The sequence below is a fragment of the Mesoplodon mirus genome, assembly GCF_964341445.2.
Source record: "Mesoplodon mirus genome assembly, chromosome: 3".
NCBI lineage: Eukaryota > Metazoa > Chordata > Mammalia > Artiodactyla > Ziphiidae > Mesoplodon > Mesoplodon mirus.
This window is the reverse complement of record NC_138978.1, coordinates 24,763,979-24,770,227: the sequence shown is the minus strand read 5'-3', so window position 1 is coordinate 24,770,227 and position 6,249 is coordinate 24,763,979.

The window sequence follows — 6,249 nt, the reverse complement described above, 5'->3', positions numbered from 1 at the left end:
CTTCCTGTGGGAGGGATGGTGGTCGGTGGAAGGTGAGTGGGGTTGATTTGGCTGCTGGGAGGCAGGGGAGGTAAGAGAGCGCCCTAATACCTACTAAGCACAGGGCACCCAAGGTGTGTTCTAGGACACCCCAGAGTCCTGAAGCTCATCCCCATGTGAGTTTAGGGCAAGTTGAGAGATGGATATAGAAGACAGGTAACTGCAGATCAAAATATCTCCTTCATTACTCATGTGGCTTTCAATCTGCATGCAGTGGTTTTGCTAATTCTTTACTTGATTTCAGCAGATTTACTGTTCATCACAGGCACCACAGCAGACCCTCAGGCCTCCCCCAGTGGGGCAGGGGGAAGACCACAGTGGACGCTCTGCAGCTCCCCAGAAGGGACAAGGGGTGGGTGGGGAGAAGCCTGAGAGTCTAGCTCATTGGATTTCACTTGGGGCAACTGTGCCCCCAGAGGGCTTTTGGAGAGGTTTGGAAGCAGTTTTGTTAGTCACAATGACTGGAGGCTCCTACTGGCATGTAGTGGACAGGGAGTGGGGTGCTAAGCAGCCTGCCATGTACCCTGAAATGAAGATTTGTCCCCCGCCCAGCACCCCCTTTGAGAGACTCCAGCAGCTGATGTGCCTCCAGGTGGAAACAAGACGAACAGGGAGGGCTTCCCTGGTGGCGCAGTGGTTGAGAGTCCACCTGCGGATGCAGGGGATGCGGGTTCGTGCCCCGGTCCGGGAAGATACCACATGCCATGGAGCGGCTGGGCCTGTGAGCCATGGCCGCTGAGCTTGCGCGCATCCGGAGCCTGTGCTCTGCAGCGGGAGAGGCCACAGCAGTGAGAGGCCCGCATACCGAACAACAACAACAACAAAAAGACGAACAGGGAATAAGGATTCCCACCTCTCCCATCAGGAAGTTGTTGACCCCTGACTTACTAAGGGAATGGCCAGGGGAAAGAGTCTGGGGGCTGGGAATCACTGCTACGCTTGGCAGACAATGACTAAGCATTGACTCTGTGAAGGGCCCTTTGCTAGGCAGGACCCTGGGAACACAGAAATGAATAAGACCTGTCCCTGTCCTAGAAGAGTTCACAGTCAGGCTGGGGAGAAATAATAGTAATAATAACTCTTTTATTAAGTGTCTGCTGAATGCCGGATGTGTTTACATCCATCTTTTCATTTAACCCATTCCTGAATCTGGTTCTATGATTAGCCCCCCCCATTTACAGATGAGGAAACTGAGGCCCAGGGGTTACATGATGTACCAAGATCACACAGATATACGTGACAGAGCTGGGATTTGAACCCAGGTCTCACATCAAGGCCCATGATCTTTCTACCAGACCTTGCTGCCTCTGGGCCTTGGGAAAAGATCCTATCTGCCCCAGGTGGATGTCTGGGTGATCCTTCTCTCTCGAAATATTGGTAGAAGGAGTCCCTGGAAACCCCCCAAGCTGAGTGACTTAAAGGAAAGTGGATGAGGTGGCCAGTGCAGATGGAGCATTCCCTGTGCTCAGCCCTGTGCTGGGGATGGCTGAACAGGAGCGATAAGATGGGTAGAAGCCAAGTGGCTGCTTAGACCAGAAGCCTAGTGTTTTCACCTGCCGTGGAGTAAGCAGATAAGAGCACAGTTCTGGAGCTGTAGTGTAGTATTGTGAATTTTGCCTCTACCACCTGCTAGCTGTGCCATTTAGTGCAAGCTATTTATCTCTCCAAGCCCCAATTTCTTCATCTTTGAAATGGGAATAAATGCACAATACATGTTAGCTGTCTTTGTCACTACCACTTACAAATCATTTACTCTATGCCAGACATCCTACTAAGTGCATGCAGCCTACTAAGTGCACAGAGCCCTATAAGGTGAGGGCTATTATATCTTGATTTTACTAATAAGGAAACTGAAGCACAGTGAAGTAAATAGATTATAGGACATAATGGCAGAGCAGGGGCTTGAACCACGTCCTCTGACTCCAAAATCAGTGCTCTCAGTCTCTAGAGTCTTTTCCTGGGACCAGACTATTTCTGTCTGCCCAAAGGGGCTCTGCCTGGCACCTGAATGTCCATTTAGTTTAAATGGAGGCCCAGCAGGACAGTGAGCCACCTGGAGTCCACCAGGCCCCCATGGCTCCTCAGCAGAGACAAGAGCCACCTGAGCCTGGAATCCCTATGTCTACTGGTTCCCTGTCCCTCCCTCTGGTGCAACCGAATGAATTCTCCCTTGCACCCCCTTTTCTGTGCATCCTTCTGTTCCCTTCAGATAGAGCACAATGCAATTGATTAGGCCTCTGTTTTCTCAATTTCAATCACATCCTCGCCCTGCCTCCCTGAGATTACAGGCGGGTCACCTTGATTGCGGTTTCCACCGTTCACAAAACCCTTCAGTCATTTACAAAACCATCTCTCGCCTCATTCACTCCCCCACCTGGCTCTTCTCTTCTGTGATGCGTGATTTTACTGGCTTAAGACTCAGAGGGCAATTTTATTTCCAAGTTCATGGTGGGGGAGGAGGACACCTAATTGACTAATGCTGGATGTTTCACATGCTTCGTCTAATTTGAGCCTCACCATGAGGCAGTGCAGAAGTATGATTATTCCCGTTTTACAAAAGTGGAAACAAAGACTCTGAAAGACTACAATGCTTGCTCAAGGTCATCCAGCTGGATGAGAGAGTCAGGATTTGAACACAGGTTTGTGTGACTTCAAAGTCTTATGCATCCCTCTGTGTCACATTGCTTTATTTGATGGAGCAGCATGGGAAAGTATAATACTAAACCAGAGTCAGGGCCAGGGAGGATAGGGGGTGGGGGTAGCCCCATATGTGCTGAGGACTGTTTTCATAAAAGAGCCAAGTCATTTATTAATTTCACACACATCTACTGATGTCTTCTGTAGGCTGGTCCTGTCCAGGAGACAGAACAGTAAACAATTGCAGGGCTTCCCTGGTGGCGCAGTGGTTGAGAGTCTGCCTGTCGATGCAGGGGACATGGGTTCGTGCCCTGGTCTGGGAAGATCCCACATGCCACGGAGCGGCTAGGCCCGTGAGCCATAGCCGCTGAGCCTGAACGCCGGAGCCTGTGCTCCACAAGGGGAGAGGCCACAACAGTGAGAGGCCCGCATACCGCAAAAAAAAAAAAAAAAAAAAAAAAAAAACAATTGCAACACTTAGGGGCAAGGTCAGTCTGGAGGCCAAGGGAGACTTCTTGGAGGAGGTGAAAGAAAAGTCTGCTTGATGAAGCAGCCAGAGGGTGAGATCATCTCCCACTGAGGGAATGGCATGTGCAAAGGTCCAGAGGTATGGGAGAACAAGACCAAGTCAGGCAAGAGCAAATAATTATGTATGGGAGGGTTGAGGGAAAAGATGAGGCATATAAGAAGATGGTTGGAAGGTCAGAGGCAAGAGGTAGGAGGGTCAGAAAACCAAGGGTTATGGTCCCTGAGTTGTGGAGAAAAGTCAGAGAGAAAAAATCTCGGTGCCCCAGGACCTATTGGGATGAGTCTATTCTGGATCCCACTGCTCCAGTTCTGAGCTGGGTGGACCCACTATCCACTCCAAGAGTTCTCTCCCAGGTACAGTATCAAAGCCTCCCTTCTACCCGGCCATCCACATCCATTACACACCACACACACACACACACACACACACACACACACGTGCGCACACACACGCGCGCGCGCACACACACACACACACCCTCCGGATGGTCTTGCAGTGGTGTCCATACTCTCTCTAGTGGTCACTCTGGGCACTACATCCAAAACTTTCCTCTGAGACAGGAGGACCAGGTCCCTTTAGAGCCTCCCAATCCATCAGAATGGGAGAGACAGCAATTCAGTACGGTTCCTGCTCTCAGAAATCTCACAATTTAATGATGGTGAGGGTGAAGGGGACAGGCACAGGCAGATGACGTAGGAGAACAGGGGAGGGTCCTAACTCAATTGGGCAGGGGGAAGTCTCAGTGGAGGTGTTGCTTCACCATCAGAGACCTGAAAAACGAGTGAAAGTTTGCAAGCAAGCAAGCAGCAAGCAAGAGAGAGGCGTTCCAGACTTGACAGAATTAAGTAGCTCAGAGGCAGGAAATGGGACCGTGCAGAGAGTTACAATTAAGTAGGTGTGATTGGAGTGAAAAATTTGAGGGGGATCAGTGGCTAAAGATGAAGAAGACGAGGTAGGCAGGGGGTCTTGTCTGCCATTGCCCTCGGGCTAGGATTCCAAACCTTGGGCCACGGAAGCCACTGAAGGGTTTTGAGCAGGGTAATAACAGAGTCAGATTCACCTTCCAGAAGGAACCCTGTGGTGACCAACACGGAGGAAGGATGGGAGGGGAAGAGGTGGGAGAGGAACACCCTTCTTGGACACAAAGAACCACACCAGGTCACACTCATAGGAGAACACAGAGCTTTGGGCAGGCCTGTGAACCAGACATATCAACACACGTGATGACACCTACAGACATGTCAGTGGGACGCCAGGCTGAGCACCCAGACAAACAAACACATACTGACATACACTCAGACATATAACTCAGGTCCTTGAGCCAAAAGGAAACCAAGGACACACATTTACCCCCAGACACAGGCTGACAGTTAGAACCATGCACGCCCTGATGGACACAGGAATTCACACACACACACACACACACACACACACACGCAGTGTGGCTGTCAAGGGCTCTACCCTGCCCCCCTCTCTCTCCCCCTGGGTCCCTCACCACCTCGGGCAGGAACAAAGCTGACCTTTGCCCTCTGGCCTCTGGCCTCTCCTCCCACACCCCCTGCCCAGAGGGAGGAGCCGTTTGAAGTCTGGGCTGCAGCTGGGGTTTCCTGTTGCCTGGAGGAATGTGGGAGGACTTTCAGGGAGGGGCGAGTGCAGGGAAGCTAGCCCATGAGGAGGGATAATGGGGACCTGGGGGCCTTGGTTCCCACTGTACCACAATGAAGGAGGGCTTCCTGCTTCCATGGTCTCTTGGGCCCCAGCTCTGAGCCGTTCCCATCCAGAGGAGGGGAAAACCAAGGCCATAATGGCTCCAGTCCAACGGGCCTCTTGTTCCTGGATCAGTAGCTCAGTGGCTCAGGACAGGCCCTCAACCTCTTTTGGCCCAGTTTCTCCTCCTGTGGACTGGGATGAATCCCTCTCCAGCAATCCAGACCTTTCCTGAGGTAGCTCCAAGAGTGGGACCAACCCCAGAACTTCTGTAGTCAGGGAAGGCAAGGCTCCCTTCACTCTGACCTTTCCAGGAGCTCCAGGGGCCTGGTTCCAGGCTGCTGTGACCTCTCAGTTATTGTCATTATTATTATCATGACTTAATAATCCCTCAGCATGCCCGTGCCAGTTTTCAAAGTGCTTTCACATCCATGTGTTCAGTAAATCTTCTCAACAGCTTTGCCTGTAACACAGAGAAAGGATTACTCCTCAATTTGACACACGTGGAAATTGAGACTCAGAAAGTTTAAGGACACACAAGTAAAAGCAGAATCAGAACCAGGTCTGGGGAATTCCCCGGCAGTCCAGTGGTTAGGACTCCACGCTTCCACTGCAGGGGGCCCAGGTTCGATCCCTGGACGGGGAACTAAGATCCTGTATGCCGCTTGGCACAGCTGAAAAAAAAGAACCAGGTCTGTCTGGCTCCTATTCCACATGGCCTCCAAACCCTTAGGCCCCACAACTTTACCTCTGGACTCTCACCTCTATTTCCTGGGGTCTAGCTATACCACCTTCTGCTTACATTGAATCAAAAATGGTTGGAGTGAGCAGAACCCAGAAAGGATGATGCAGATTTTTCCAGAACCTGGGTCCCCTCTTTCAAGTCTGCTTTCTCTGGGAGCTTATAGCTACCCTGCCCAGCCTGAGGTGACCCCAGATGCTGTTTTTGAGGACTGGGTAGCCCCCTTTTAGACTAGGCTGGTGAAGCAGAGATGGCAATTAGACACTAGGTGGCAGCAGCCACCTACAGGAAGACAGCTTGAGTTTTGGAAGACCACCCCCCTCACCCAACACAATTTTAAGAGGCTCCAAGAGAAAGACCAGCCCCCAAATGACTGGAAAACCTTGTAATGCTTGGTTTCCAGCTATGCCCAACACCTTGGGGACTAAGAGCACCCACCCTGTAGGGGACGGGGCCGCTGAAGCAGCCTGGAGTGCGAGGGGAATGCATGGACAACCCCACCTAACTTCTATTCCCCTCTCACTCGTGGAGCCATGGGCCCTACTAACCTTGCACCTTATGACCTAAACTCTCCCCTCCCATGCCTTTCCCAAAT